Source organism: Hemiscyllium ocellatum, chromosome 5 (assembly GCF_020745735.1).
Source record: "Hemiscyllium ocellatum isolate sHemOce1 chromosome 5, sHemOce1.pat.X.cur, whole genome shotgun sequence".
Lineage (NCBI taxonomy): Eukaryota > Metazoa > Chordata > Chondrichthyes > Orectolobiformes > Hemiscylliidae > Hemiscyllium > Hemiscyllium ocellatum.
The window spans coordinates 141,443,083-141,458,480 of record NC_083405.1 but is presented as its reverse complement, the minus strand read 5'-3'; the positions used below and the strand labels follow the sequence as shown (position 1 = coordinate 141,458,480).

Here is a 15,398-nt window from a genome sequence, read left to right as displayed (position 1 = left end):
TTTGTAGATGATACGAAGATTGGTGGAGTTGTGGACAGTGAGGAGGGCTGTTATCGGCTGCAAAGGGACTTAGATATGATGCAGAGCTGGGCTGAGGAGTGGCAGATGGAGTTCAACCCTGTCAAGTGTGAGGTTGTCCATTTTGGAAGGACAAATAAGAATGCGGAATACAGGGTTAACGATAGGGTTCGTAGTCAGGTGGAGGAACAGAGGGATCTTGGGGTCTATGTTCATAGTTCTTTGAAAGTTGCCACTCAGGTGGATAGAGCTTGTAAGAAGGCCTATGGTGTATTAGCGTTCATTAGCAGAGGGATTGAATTCAAGAGTCGTGAGGTGATGTTGCAGCTGTACAAGACCTTGGTAAGGCCACATTTGGAGTACTGTGTGCAGTTCTGGTCGCCTCACTTTAGGAAAGATGTGGAAGCTTTGGAGAGGGTGCAGAGAAGATTTACCAGGATGTTGCCTGGAATGGAGAATAGGTCGTACGGGGATAGGTTGAGAGTGCTAGGCCTTTTCTCATTGGAACGGCGAAGGATGAGGGGTGACTTGATAGAGGTTTATAAGATGATCAGGGGAATAGATAGAGTAGACAGTCAGAAACTTTTTCCCAGGGTACAACAGAGTGTTACAAGGGGACATAAATTTAAGGTGAAGGGTGGAAGGTATAGGGGAGATGTCAGGGGTAGGTTCTTTACCCAGAGGGTGGTGGGGGTATGGAATATGCTGCCTGTGGGAGTGGTAGAGTCAGAATCATTGGTGACCTTTAAGCGGCAATTGGATAGGTACGTGGATAGGTGTTTAAGCCAGGACAAATGTTCGGCACAACATCGTGGGCCGAAGGGCCAGTTCTGTGCTGTATTGTTCTATGTTCTATGTTCTATCCCAAACTCGGCTTCTTGCTGATATCAATATCACCGGTGTGTTTCCTAATACCAAACAGGATACACAGAAAGATACAGCTCAGGAGGGGGCCACTCTGTCCATTATCTCTGTGCTAGCTCTTTGAAATTTAACCAAAAAAGAGAAAATGCTGGAAAATCTCAGCAGGTCTGGTAGCATCTGTAAGGAGAGAAAAGAGCTGACGTTTCCAGTCTAACTGACCCTTTGTCAAAGCTCAATCTGATTTCAATCCCACGCTCTGCCCATTGCCAATATTCCTGTTAACATTTTAGCTTCACGTACTTCTCTGATAGCAATTTAGAAAACCCCGAATTGTTTCTGCTAATTTCTCTTCATTCTCCTAATTTGTATTGCCCTTTCAGGCAGCATGTTCCACACCCAGGCTGCGTGATCACCGAACTCCTCACATCACCACTCATTCTCAGCCCACTCCCTGGGACTCAGTCTCCCTCCGGATGATGAAGCTGTATCACTCAGAGCCCAGCTCTCCGATGTAACTTGCAGCACAGGCCGGATTATTAAGTAAATGCTTTCCAACAGCAGAATCACCTCTAATGGTCAATATACTATTCTGGGACTTACAAGCACGAGCTGTTGAGCACAAGGTTCCTGCTGCCAGACACTATTGATCAATGGGTCACCTTGTTTGGTGTGCTCCACTAGTCACTAGGACAAAATGGTCCAGTCAGCTGGCATCACCCTGGCACCGAAACTCATAGATCACAGTACACTGGGAGGACAAACTGCTTTGTTGCGTGACAGCGGCATCCTGTTAGTGAAGAAAAGACCTTGTGGATTGGCTGCACCGCAGCAGTGCAACACAGCTAGCGCCAGCTGTTGTTCACATTTCTGAGCACACCTTTCCCATTCCAGGGTAATCTGATGTAGGACTGGACACTGCACAGGGTCAATGTTGGTGGAATCAAGGGCATAAGAAACAGGAACAGCTGTAGACTGTGCAGCTCCTTAAGCCTGGTCTGTTAGGATCAAGGTAATGTGACAGTCCACATGGCCACTTGCCCCATAACCCTCCATTCCCTGACTGATCAAAAATCTATCTAATTTACCTTACACACAAGGTATCTACCCCCACTGCTTTTTGTGACAAAGAGTCCTAAGTGTCCCTTCCCCTGAGAGGCAAAATCCCTCCTCATCTCCGTCTTCAGTTGGTGTCCCTTTATTCTGAGAGTGTGCCCTCTGGTCGTAGACTTGCCCATGAGGGTGACCATCCTCTCAGCATTGACCCTGTCAAGCCCCTTAAATCCAATATGTTTCAATGACATCACCTCTCATTATTCTAAACTCCAGTGAGCAGAAGGCCAACTAGTTTAGCTTTTGCTCATGAGGGCAAGCCTTTCATACCAGGAATCATCCCAGTGAACCTTCTCTGAACTGTCTCCAATGAAATACAGTCAGGAGTAGCTGTATTTCTCATTTCTACCCGATACTACTGATACAGTAAAAACAAGGCAGGACCAAGGTGCTACATGGACAACACAAACTATATGAGAGTACAGTCACACACAGGGCAGCACTTCCTCTGCACAGTCATGGAAACAATTGCAGATGGAAGAGAGTGTGATTACACAGTGTTAGGGAGCCTGATGACTTGGGGGAAGAAACTGTTGCACAGTCTGACCACGAGAGACCGAATGCTTTGATATCTTCTGCCAGATGGCAGGAGGAAGAAGGGTTTGAGTGAGGGATGAGTGGGATCATCCACAACACTATTAGCCTTGCGGATGGAGCGTGTGGTGTAAATGCCTGTAATGGAGGGGAGAGAGACCTCGATGATCCTCTCAGCTGTCCTCACTATCCGTTGGAGAGTCTTATGATCTGAGACGGTGCAATTCCTGAACCAGGCAGTGATGCAGCAGCTCAGGATCCTCTCCATGAACTCCTGGTAGAATGTGGTGAGGATGAAGGGTGAGGGGAGGGGGAAATCGCCTCAACCTACACAGAAAGTAGAGACATTGTTGGGTTTTCTTGGCTATGGAGCTGGTGTTGAGGGTCCAAGTGAGATTCTGTTAGATGGATGCCAAGAAAGTTTGGCATATCTTTCCTGAAATAAGGGGACCCAAACTGCTCACAATGCTCCAGAGATAAATTTGTTTTCTCTCCACAGATGCTGCCGGACTTGCTGAGTTTCTCCAGCAATGCTCATTTCTGTTCCTGATTTCCAGCATCACAGTTCTTTGTGGTTTTTCCCCACAATACTCTCGTGTGGTATCTCCAGCACTGTGTACAGTTGCAGTGAGTTCCCTACCTGTATACACCAACCCTCTTGAAATCAGGGCTGAACTTCCATTTCCCTTCCTGAGTCCCTGCTGTATCTGTGTGCTGGCTTTCTGGCTTTCACGCACAAGACTTCCCAAGTCACTTTGTGTTGCAGCTTTCTGCAGCTTTTCCTCAATTTAAATAATACTCTGCTCTTTTGTTCTTCCTTTCAAAATGAACAACTTCACATTTTCCCACATTATAATCCACTCATAAACTTTAAACCAGTTGCAATCCCTGTGGAAGCCTTTGGACATAGTTCACTCACCTCAAAAAGAACCACTCACTGTTTCCTGCCCATCAGCCAATTCTCTACCCATGCCAATGTACTAACTGCCTCCATCACCGTGGACTCTTATCTTATGACTTAACCTTGTGTGAGGTAGCTTGTGTCCAAATACAACACAGCGACTGGTTCCCCTCTATTTACTCTGGTTTAGACTTCCTGGAAAACTCTAATAAATTAGTCAGACATGATGTCTCTTTCCTGAAGCCATGCTGACTCTGTTTAATTAGATTATGAGTTTCTAAATGCTATTACTTCCTTATTAATTGATTCCAATACTGTTCCAACAATACATGTTTGGCTAATCAGCCGACAGTTACCCACACTTTGGATCCCTCCCTTTTTGAGTCAGGGTATCACATCAACATTTTTCCAATCCTTTGGCACTTCTCCAGAATCCAAAAATTTTGGGAAGTTACAGCCAGTGCACCACTATCTCTGTAGCTCCTTCTTTTAGGATCCCAGGGGGCGGATCCCTGGGCCAGGGGATTTTGCTGCCTTAAGCCCCATGAGTTTATCTAATTGTACTTCTCTGGTGATGGTGCTGGTATTGACGTCCTCCCCCTGTATTCTTTAGGACGAATGGGATGTTGAAAGTATCTTTCTCCATAAAGACTGATGCAAAATATCTGTGTAGCTTCTCTGCCATTTCCTTGTTCCCCAAAACCACGACTCCAGACTCATTTTCTAAGGGGCCTGTGTACACTTTGATTTTTGTCCTTCATAAGGGCATAAGAACTCGGAGCAGGAGTAGGCCGTCTGACCCCTTCCAGCCTGCGCCACCATTCAATCAGATCATGGCTGATCTTTCTGTGGCCTCAGCTTCACTTACCCGCCCACTCACCATAACTTTAATTCGTTTAGTGTTCAAAAAATTATCTATCTTAGCTTTAAAGCATTCACTGAGGAAGAGTAAACTACTTCCCTGGGCAGGGAATTCCATCGATTCACTACCCTCTGGGTGAAGAAGTTTCTCCTCGGTTCAGTCCTAAATCTGCTCCCTCTAATCTTGAGGCTATGCCCTCTTGTCCTAGCTTCCCCTGCCAGTGGAAACATCCTCTCTACTTCCATCTTATCGATTCCCTTTCATAATTTTTATGTTTCTTTAAGATTCCCCCCCTCATTCTTCTAAATTCCAATCAATATAATCCCAGTCTCCTCAGTCTGTCCTCATAAACCAAGCCCCCTCAACTCCAGAATCGACCGAGTGAACCTCCCCTGTACCCCTCCAGTCCCAGTCCATCCTTCCTCAAGTAAGGAGACCAAAATTGCACAAAGTCTCCAGGTGTGGCCTCACCAGCACCTTGTACAGCTACAACATAACCTCACAGTTTTAAACTCAATCTCTTTAGCAATGAAGGACAATATTCCATTTACCTTCCTAATTACCTGCTGTACCTGCAGACCAACCCTCTGTGATTCGTGCACAAGGACACTCACCTCCCTCTGCACAGCATTTTTACCATTTAAGTAATATTCCTTTTTTTACTGTTACTCCTAACGAAATGGATGACTTCACATTTATTAACATTGTACTTCATCTACCAAATCTTTGCCCACTCACTTAAAGGATCATATCTCTCTGCAAACATTCAGAGTCCTCTGCACACTTGGATCCAGCACTCAGCTTAGTATCATCTGCAAACTTTGCCACACTACACGTGGTCCCCAAGTCTAATTCATCGGTGTCAATTGTAAACAATGGTAAACATCGCTGAGGCATTCTACTACTCACTGATCACCAATCAGAAAAGCACTCACTTATAACCACTTTTTGTTTCCTGATGGTTAATCAATCCTCTGTCCATGCTAATACATTGCCCGTAACACTGTGCATCTTTATCTAATGCAGCTGCCCATTGTGTGACACCTTGTCAAAGGCCTTTTGGAAAACTAGATACAAGGCAAAAGTGAAGAGTGCAGATGCTGGGAACTCTATTTCTGATGAAGGGCTTTTGCCTGAAACAACGATTTTCCTGCTCCTCAGATGCTGCCTGACCTGCTGTGCTTTTCCAGCGCCACACCGAAATCTAGATACACCACATCCACTCGGTCCCCATTGTCCACTCTGTTTGTAATGTCTTCATAGAACCCCAGTAGATTAGTTAAGCATGACCTGCCTTTTATTAACTTATGCTGCAACTGCCCAACGGGATAACGTCTATCTCGATGTCTTGCTATTTCTTCCTTGATAAAAGACTCAAGTATTTTCCCTGGTACAGAGGTTAAGCCAATCAGCCTATAAGTCCCTCTCGTTTGTTTTCCTCCTTTTTTAAACAGTTCCTTTACTATAAGAGCTTCTTGGAATATGTCAATTTTTATATTCCTCGCAATTTGCCCTCGTGATTTCTTTTCTCTTTTTTTATTATTATTGTGCTTCTCCTTTGCTGGATTCTGAATGTATCCCCGTCTTCAGGGCTAGCACTAACTTACGCCTTCTTATATTCATTTACTTTCAACTTAATACTCTCCTTATCTTCCTTGGTTAGTCATGGTTGGTTTATCCCTCCTTATTGTGATCTATTTTTGCTGAGTCATAAAGTACCTCCTTAAATGTCTGCCACTGTTTACTTACTGTCAGCAGTATCCACCCAGTCTTCGTTCAACGTAATTCCCTTTATTTAAGTTGCTTCATCTAGCATGTACCTAGCAGGCAAGGTTTTAGGGGAAAGTGTATTTTCCAAGTTCTTAGTGTCCTTTTAAGCAGGCAGTCTACATCCCCCTGAATCAGCTCACAGACTCCTCACTGCTTGCTGCATTCCCAAAGTCACTTTAAGATAAACAAAAGCAATTGTCTAAAACCCTTGTATCTGAATGACAAGCATAATCAGCAGCTAAAGTGGTGGAAAGAGCACTCACTGTAATGTGGGGGTGAACGAGGAAGTCCCAGTTCATTGTCGATTCAAGTTCAGCTCTCCACTTCACTGACACTCTGCTATCTCTTCACCAGGGAGTTTCACACCCACTGAAGCTGCTTAAGGCTACTCCCTGATCCCTGAACACTAACCAGTGCCTGATGAAGTGAGTTGGCAAATGGAAATGGAAATCTCTTGTAAAGAATGCTCCTTTCTGTGTGAACAACAAAAGCTGACTTTGAGTTCCCAAAGTCTTTGGAGTTATACAAAGCCTCAGTGTTTGTTAATGAGCTTTTCCCCCCAATCTCCTTGTGCATTGCTGTATACACACAGCACTGTCCCCACATCATTCCCAGAAGCTGCTCTTCATTTTTCACACATTGGCCTGAATTCCCAGCACTAACAAAGAGACTGCTTAATATATATATATACACAGCCAGCAGTAACAAATCAATGGCAAACCCTTTGCTCAAGAGAACTCCCTCACCACAGCCAACGTGACAGAGGGAAAAACGTTCACATCAAGCTCCAATGTCCAGGTTACTGATGGGGAACTGATAGGAATTAGCTGAAGCAGAAATAGCTGAGGGTGAGAAACAGAGGAGATAGCTCGGAACAGTCAGACAAGGACAAAATGTTGAATGACATTGTCACCTCCAGCACCTCCTCATCCTCTTCTCCACCACCTGCTGCTTCCTTTCTTTGTCCTCCACATTATCACCACCACCCACCCCCGACCTTCCTCTGCCTCCATTGTCCATGGTTTCTCTTGTTCCTGAATTCCTCCTCACGCTGAATACTCCCCCTCATCCTGAACCCTCACACTTACTGAATTAGAGGCAGACAGCATGGAAACAAACCTTTCAGTCCAACCAGATTTCCTAATTTATCCTAGTCCCATTTGCCAGCATCTAGCCCATATCCCCCGAAATGTTTCCTGTTGATGAATGTTGTAACTGCACCCACCTTCCTCTGCCAGTTTGTCCCATATACCTGCCGCCTGGAGCCAGAGGAGGTAGGGGAGGTGCTTAATGAATAATTAGCTTCTGTGTTCACTAGCGAGAAGAACCTTGACATTTGTGAGAACGGCATGATCCAGACTGATCGACTCGGACAGGGTGATATTCAGAAGGAGGATAGGTAAGTCCCTGGGCCAGATGGGATGTTCCCAACATTAATTCAGGAAACGAGGGAAGAGATTGCTGCGCCTTTGGTGATGATCTTTGCATCCTCACTGTCCACTGGAGTAGTGCCAGATGATTGGAGGGTGGTAAATGTTATTCCCTTACTCAAGAAAGGAAATAGGGATAATCCTGGGAATTACAGACCAGTCAGTCTCACATCAATGGTGCGCAAAGTATTGTAGAAGATTCTGAGAGACAGGATTTATGATTACTTGGAAAACCATAGTTTGATTGCAGATAGTCAGCTTGACTTTGTGAAGGGCAGGTCATGTCTTACAAACCTTATTGAATTCTTTGAGGATGTGACAAAACACATTGATGAAGGTAGAGCAGTAGATGTGATGTACATGGAGTTTAGCAAGGTGTTCGATAAGGTTCCCCATGGTAGGCTCATTCACAAAGTAAGGAGGCTTGGAATACAGGTGACCAGTGGTGTTCCACAGGGATCTGTTTTGGGGCCTCTGCTCTTTGTGATTTTTATAAATGACTTGGATGAGGAAGTGGAAGGGTGGGTTAGTAAGTTTGCCAATGCCATGAAGGTTGGGGGAATGGTGGATAGTGTGGAGGGATGTTGTAGGTTCTAATAGGACATTGACAGGATGTAGAACTGGGCTGATAAGTGGCAGATGGAGTTCAACCTGGAAAAGTACGAAGTGATTCATTTTGGAAGGTTGAATGTGTGTGCAGATTCCAGGGTTAAAGGCAGGATTCTTGGCAGAGTGAAGGAACAAAAGGATCTTGGAATCCATGTCCATAGATCCCTCAAAGTTGCCACCCAAGTTGATAGAATTGTTCAGAAGGCATGTGATGTGTTGGCTTTCATTAGCGGGGGATTGAGTTTAAGAGCCATGAGGTTATGCTGCAGCTCTACAGAGCCCTGGTTACGCCACACTTGGAATATGGTGTTCAGTTGTGGTTGTCTCATTATAGGAAGGATGTGGATGCTTTAGAGAGGGTGCAGAGGAGATGTACCAGGACGCTGCCTGGACTGGAGGGTGTGTCTTATGAAGAAACATTAAAGGACCTAGGGCTTTTAGAACATAGAACATTCCAGCGCAGTCTAGGCCCTTTGGCCCTCGATGTTGTGCTGACCTGTGGAACCAATCTGAAGCCCATCTATCCTACACTATTCCATTATCGCCCATATGTTTATCCAATGACCATTTAAATGCCCTGAAAGCTGCTGGTGAGTCTACTCCTGCTGCAGGCAGGCCATTCCACACCCCTACTACTGTCTGAGTGAAGAAACCAACTCTGACATCTTTCCTGTATCTATCACTCCTCAATTTAAGGCTATGTCCTCTTGTGTTAGCTGACACCATCTGAGGAAAAAGGCTCTCCCTGTCCACCCTATCTAACCCTCTGATTATCTTGTATATCTCAATGAAGTCACCTCTCAACCTTCTTCTCTCTAACGAAAACAGCCTCAAGTCCCTCAGCCTTTCCTCATAAGACCTTCCCTCCATACCAGGCAACATCCTGGTAAATCTCCTCTGCACCCTTTCCAAAGCTTCCATATCCTTCCTATAATGTAGTGACCAGAACTGAATGCAATATTCCAAGTGCGGAGTTTTGTACAGTTGCAGCATGACCTCATGGCTCTGAAACTCAATCCCTCTCCCAATAAAAGCTAACACACTGTATACCTTCTTAACAACCCTATCAACCTGGGTGACAACTTGCAGGGACACTGAGATCTCTCTGCTCAGTTACACTACTGAGAATCTTACCATTAGTCCAGTACACTTTATTCCTGTTGCACCTTCCAAAGTGAATCACCTCACACTTTTCCACATTAAACTCCATTTGCCATTTCTCAGCCCAGCTCTGCAGCTTATCTATGTCTCTGTGTAACATGCAATATCCTTCAGCACTGTCCACAACTCCAGAGACCTTAGTGTCATCCACAAATTTACTAACCCATCCTTCTAAGACCTCATCCAGGTCATTTTTAAAAATGACAAACAGCAGTGGCCCTAAAACAGATTCTTGCAGTACACCACTGGTAACTGAGCTCCAGGATGAACATTTCCCATCAACCACCACCCTCTGTCTTCTTTCAGCTAGCCAATTTCTGATCCAAACCACTAAATCACCCTCAATCCCATATTTTGTGCAATAGTCTACCATGGGGAACCTTATCAAATGCCTGATTGAAATAATTTTCTCATTGGAACGAAGAAAGATGAGAGGCAACTTGACAGAAGTATACAAGATGATAATAATTAGAGTGAATAGCCAGAGACTTTTTCCCAGGGTGGAAGTGGCTATCACGAGGGGACATAACTTGAAGGTGATTCTGGGAAGGTTTAGGGGAGATGTCAGGGGTAGGTTCTTTACACAGAGAGTGGTGGGTGTGTGGAATGCACTGCCAGTGATGGGTGTAGGGTCAGATACATACGGACATTTAAGTGACTCTTGGATAGGCACATGGATGATAGTACAATGAAGGGCATGTCGGTTAGTCTGATCTTAAAGTAGGATAAAAAGTTGGCACAACATCGAGGGCTGAAGGGCCTGTACTGTGCTGCACTGTTCGATATTATATGTTCTCTGCATGAAAAAGTTGCTCCTCATATATCTTTTAAATGTTTCCCCTCTCACCTTAATCCTGTGACCGCTAGTTTTTGACTCCACCATCCTGGGAAAAGACCCTGGTTATTCACCTTATCTAAGCCTCTCATGATTTTATAAATCTCTATAAGGTCAACATCTCGGTCTCCTGTGCTTCAGGGATAATAGTCCCTGCCTATCCAGCCTCTGCATATAACTTAAACACTGCAGGCACAGTCAGATCCTTGTAAAGGGTAGAATGGGACAGTAAATTGCATTGAGGAAATAAGAACTTTACAAATGCACGTAGGTAGTTAGGAGAGTCGGTCAAAATGTGGCCGATGGAGTTCAACGTGGTTAAGTGTGAGCTCATGCATTTTGGTTGGAAAAATGAAAAGGCAACCTATATTCTAAATGGGGGGAGACTTTGGGGTGCTACAGTACAGAGGGATCTGGGTGTTCTCATTCATGAGATACAGAAAACAGGCGTGCAGGTACAGCAGATAATAAAGGAAGCAAATGGAATGTTGGCTTTTATAGCTAAAGGAGTAGAATATAAATGTAAGGAAGGATTGTTGCAACTGTACAAGGCATTGGTGAGACCGCACCTGGAGTACTGTGTACAGTATTGGTCCCTTATTTGGGGAAAGATGGAGTGACATTGGAGGCAGTTCAGAGGAGGGTCACCAGGTTAGTCCCAGAGGTGAGGGGTTTACCACATGAAGAGAGATTGAACAGTTCAGGCCTATACTCGCTGGAATTTAGAAGAGTGTGGGGAGATCAAATAAGGTACTCAATACGATAAAAGGTGTGGATAAAATAGACATGGAGCAGATGCTTCCTCTAGTGGGGCATTCTGGGATCAGAGGTCATAGTCTTTGGATCAGGGAGAGTAAATTTAAAACAGAGTTGAGGAGAAGCTACTTCTCCCAAAGGGTTGTGAATCTGTGGGACTCGCTGTCCCAAAGTGCGGGGGATACTGGGACAGTGAGTACATTTAAGGGGGAGTAAGACAGAGTTTTAATTGGTAATGGGTTGCAGGATTATGGGGAGATGGCAGAAAATGGGGTTGAGGGGTATACCAGCCACAATTGAATGGAACAGCAGACTCAATGGGCTGAATGGCCTAATTTTGCTCCTATATCTTACGAACTTAAACCTTTTCTGAACCCTTCCCTTTTAATAACATCATGCCGATAGCAGGGTGGCCAGAATTGTATAGAGTGCTCCAAAAGTACCAATGTCTTGTGTAGCTGCAACATGATGTCTGAATTCTTCTCCTCAATGCTCTAATCAATAAAGGCAAAGTGTGCTAAATGTCTTCTTCACCACCCGGTCTACCCCTACTTCTCTCTGTTTAACTGCATTCCACACGGCCCTACCATTAGTTGGATAAACCCTGCCCTGGTTTGTCTTACCAAAATGTATCAACTCACATTTATCTAAATTATACTCCATCCACTATTCCTCGGCCTATTGGCCCATCTGATCAAGATGCTGTTGTACTCTTAATTTGGAGATGCCGGTGTTGGACTGGGGTGTACAAAGTTAAAAATCACACAACACCAGGTTATAGTCCAACAGGTTTAATTGGAAGCACACTAGCTTTCAGAGCGACGCTCCTTCATCAGGTGATAGTGGAGGGCTCGATCGTAACACAGAATTTATAGCAAACATTTACAGTGTGATGTAACTGAAATTATACATTGAAAAATTGATTGTCTGTTTAGCCTTTCATCTGTTAGAATACAGGGATAGTTTCACTTCTTTCATGTGTAAATCACAAAACCTTTTTTTAAAGTTGCATTCTTGGGTTAGCTGTTGACAATGGTGATAGCTAGACAATATGTTGAAGGTGTTAGCCCCCTGTGTTCTCTGTCTATGACCTGATGTTTAGATTGATTCTAATCTAATAAGTGAGATAACAGAGTTCTACATGAATGTATGCAGTTTTTGAGCAACGTGCAATGTAACTCTGCAAGTACAAATTGGTGAAAGGCTTAACAGACAATCAATTTTTCAATGTATAATTTCAGTTACATCACATGTTTGCTATAACTTCTGTGTTAGGATTGAGCCCTCCACAATCACCTGATGAAGGAGCGTCGCTCCAAAAGCTAGTGTGCTTCCAATTAAACCTGTTGGACTATAACCTGGTGTTGTGTGATTTTTAATGTTGTACTCTTAGATAAACCTCTTCACTGTCCACTCGATCACCAATTATGGTGTCATTGGCAAACTACCAACCATGCATCCTATATTCTCATTCAAATTGTTGATATGATTGGAAGTGATGTTTTCCCTTGAAAACTCTAGGACCTTCAGTACAATGCACAAGCATAGGCTTAACCTGGCAATCACCAGTAGCATTACCACCTTGCAGCAGAGTTAACCTTTCGGGAGCAGATTTATGCCATGACCAAGACTCCTCCTCAGCAATGTACGCTTGTTGGGGCATCACTTCACATCCAACAGGGATTTTCCTGCACAACCACCCACCTCATTTATTATATCTGTTGCTGTCGTTGTGGTCTCTTTGACAGACAGAACGCCAACTCGCGGAGTGTTTCAGGAAACAACTCTGGTCTGTATGCACCAAACAACACCACCGCCCTGCAACCAACTACTTCAACTCCCCCTCCCACTGCACCAAGGACATGCAAGTCCTGGGCCTCCTCCGCTGCCAAACCCAAGCCACCCACAAATTGGAGGAAGAATGCCTCATCTTCCACCTCTGGAGCCTACAACTACACGGCATCAACACGGACTTCACCACTTCCCATACCTCTCCGGGTCCAACCTCATTCCAGATCCAACCTTCCAACTCGGCACCACCCTCTTGACCTGGTTTCCCTGTCCATCTTCCTTCCCACCTATCCGTTCCACCATCCCCACCAAACTATCACAATTATGCCCCCCAACCTCCATCCCATCCCACCTACCCTCCCAACAGCCCCATCCCTATCTCCAGCCCCCTATTTATCTCTCAGCCCCCTCCCCATTCCTGACGAAGGGCTTATGCCCACATCGACTCTCCTGCTCCTCAGATGCTGCCTGACCGACTGCTTTTCCAGCGCCACATTCTCGACTCATTTTCTTCTAAAAGAGCCTTGTCTCATCAATGTTCAACATTGTACCCATCCCTTTCTGTCAAAGCATCAGGAAATGTGCTGGCTGCACCAAGATCAGCACGCCCAGCTTCCCTTTGTATTTTAATGTCGTGCAAATTGACCCTCCCTTTAAATCTAATAAACCAACCTCAACTCGCAATGAAACCTTCACGATCACTTTCACCACTACACTGAGATTTTAATTCTTGTATAAGCTTTTGCTTTATCTTGAATAAGCTTGATGTGAACCAACATTAATGCTGTCTGCAGGATTACCAATTAACGGGTTATCTATTCCTATCACAAGTCCACTCCTGAGCTTCGGAGTTAGTGTTGCCTTCAGCAGTATCGAGCCCTTCGCTGTTCCGGAATGCGTGCGCTGTCCTTTAAAATAGATCCACCTGTGGCCTGGCTAAGGCCCTGCTGCTTTTCCAGTGCCTTTATCAGATTGCTTATGTCAATGTTCATCTCAATTGTGACAAGATATAAAAACAGAATTAGGCCATTTGGCCCATCAAGCCTGTTCTGCCATTCAATCAGGGCTGATATGTTTCTCAACCCCATTCTCCTGCCTTCTCCCCATAACTCTTGATCCCCTTATAACCAAGAACCTATCTATCTCTGTCTTAAATACACTCAATAACTTGGCCTCACAGCCCTCTGCAGCAAGACGTTCCACACATTTAACACCCTCTGGCTGAAGAAATTCCTCACCATCTCAGTTCTAAAGGGTCATCCCTTTCATCTGAGGCTGTGCCCCTAGGCCCTGGTCTCACCTACTATTGAAATATATTCTCCACATCCCACTCTACCAAGGCCTTATTCTGCAAGGTCCAGTAAGATTTCCCCACTCCCCCCTATCCTCCCAGAGCCCTCAATCGCTCCCCATATGACAAGCCCTTCATCCCCAGGATCATTCTTCTCGACCTCCACTGGACCCCCTCCAACACCAGCACATCCTTCCCTCAACAGAGTGCTCAAACTGCTCACAATATTCAGAATGCAGTCTGACCAGAGCCTTTCCCGGCCTCAGCAATACATCACTGTTCATGTTTTCTAGCCCTCTCAAAATGAATGCCTTTTTAACTGCCAACTGAACCTACATGTTAACCTCAAGACTATCCTGAACTAGTCTCTTTGTGCTTCAGATTTCTGAATCCTTTCCCTATTCTTCCAGACAAAGGGCATAACCTCAGACATTCCCGTATTGTTGGTTTTGTGTTTTTTTGATCTACTAGCAGAGTTGCACATTGGCAGCATGATAACTAGCTTATTGAAACCCAACTGGGCATATGTTTGGGAAGCATCTCTGCAAAGCTGCATAGTGAGAAGTTTTTAAATCTTTTAAGCAGTCCCGTTGTACTCTGTAGTTCCTGTAACTTCTTGATACAGAACCCTGCCGAGGGTATGCAGTCAGATGGTTTCCCATTGTGGTGGTCGCTTGTTCTGTTTCTGTTGATGGTCACTGCCCACTCTCACACTGACCATTCCAGTCAGAGTTCAGCCCAGAGCCAGGCTGTCAATCTGAACCTTACCTCAACTTTACTCTTGCTCTTTAATTTCCTCTCACCAATTCCTGTAAAATAAGAAAGAAATAATTTTAAAGACAATGGTCTCAGATTTCATAGGTTCATGCAGAGCAGAAAAATCCCTTCGATCTTTCAAGTCTACATTGACATAACTACGATTAAAATTGCACCAATCCCAATGTCCTGCACTTGTCCCATATCCTTGAATGTTGTGATATTTCAAGTACTCATCCAAATATTATTTTTAAAAGGTTGTAAGATGTCCAGTTTCCACTACCTTCACAGGTAATGCATTCCAGACTCCCACCACCCTGAATGAAATTGTTTTTTTGCCCAAAACCCTCTGAATCTCCTGTTCTTTTCCCTAAAGCTATGCCCCTTCGTGATTGACCCCTCAATGAAGGGCAAGAGGAACAGCTGCTCTCTATTCACCCTGTCCAAACCCATCATAATTTTATACACCTCAATCACGTCCCCCCTCAGTCTTCTCCTAGCCTACCCAAGCCTAGTCAGTCTCTCCTTATAGCTCAAGTGCTCCATTCCAGGCAATGTCCTGGTAAACCTGCACTGTACCTCCTCGTTAAATATATGGTAAGTCCAGTTGAGTTTCTGATCAATGATAATCCCCAGGATATTGAGTGGTGGATTCAGTAATGGTAACATCATTGATTGTCAAGGGGAGATATGAGATTATTTCTTATTAG

General features: G+C 44.6%; 1 protein-coding gene across 1 annotated transcript in view; it reads right to left on the bottom strand.

Annotated features, from left to right (window-relative positions):
* Positions 1–15,398, bottom strand: part of LOC132816260 (plectin-like) — a 295,683-nt gene that overhangs the window by 277,359 nt on the left and 2,926 nt on the right. The window contains exon 2 of the mRNA XM_060825757.1: positions 14,701–14,741. The gene's annotated coding sequence lies outside the window, so the exon portion shown is untranslated. The remainder of the gene's footprint in view (positions 1–14,700; positions 14,742–15,398) is intronic.